This window comes from Corvus brachyrhynchos, unplaced genomic scaffold, assembly GCF_000691975.1.
Source record: "Corvus brachyrhynchos isolate BGI_N302 unplaced genomic scaffold, ASM69197v1 scaffold283, whole genome shotgun sequence".
Taxonomy (NCBI): domain Eukaryota; kingdom Metazoa; phylum Chordata; class Aves; order Passeriformes; family Corvidae; genus Corvus; species Corvus brachyrhynchos.
The window spans coordinates 1,147,323-1,147,725 of record NW_008237409.1 but is presented as its reverse complement, the minus strand read 5'-3'; positions in this window follow the sequence as shown (position 1 = coordinate 1,147,725).

The following is a 403-nucleotide window of genomic DNA, read 5'->3' as shown; positions in this document are numbered from 1 at the left end:
TCTTACAAAGGCAGCAAATCCAGCATCTTCTCCTGCTCCTGTGCTTCCCGCTCCCCTGTCTCTCTCCCCCAGCCCCTCTGCCTTCAAACAGTTTCTATTCTATGTAGAGCAAGCAAAAAATGATGTGTTAAATACAGCCCGGGCTGAAGCTCTGAATCAAATCAATTCCTTTTTGATTCTCCGAGCTTTTGAATCCTCAGCCCTGCTGGAGGATTCTTAGCACAAGAATGGGGCTGAAGGAGCAATCCTTTCGCAGCGCTATTGACTCAATTATTTAGCCTCTTGATTTTCTATGAGCGGCCGCGCCGATATTCTGATTGCTAATGGCAGAGCATTGTTCGTGCGGCTCCGGGGCTCGGCTGAGCAGCGGCGGCTCGGGCTGGGGCACCGCCGCCTCCCCCTC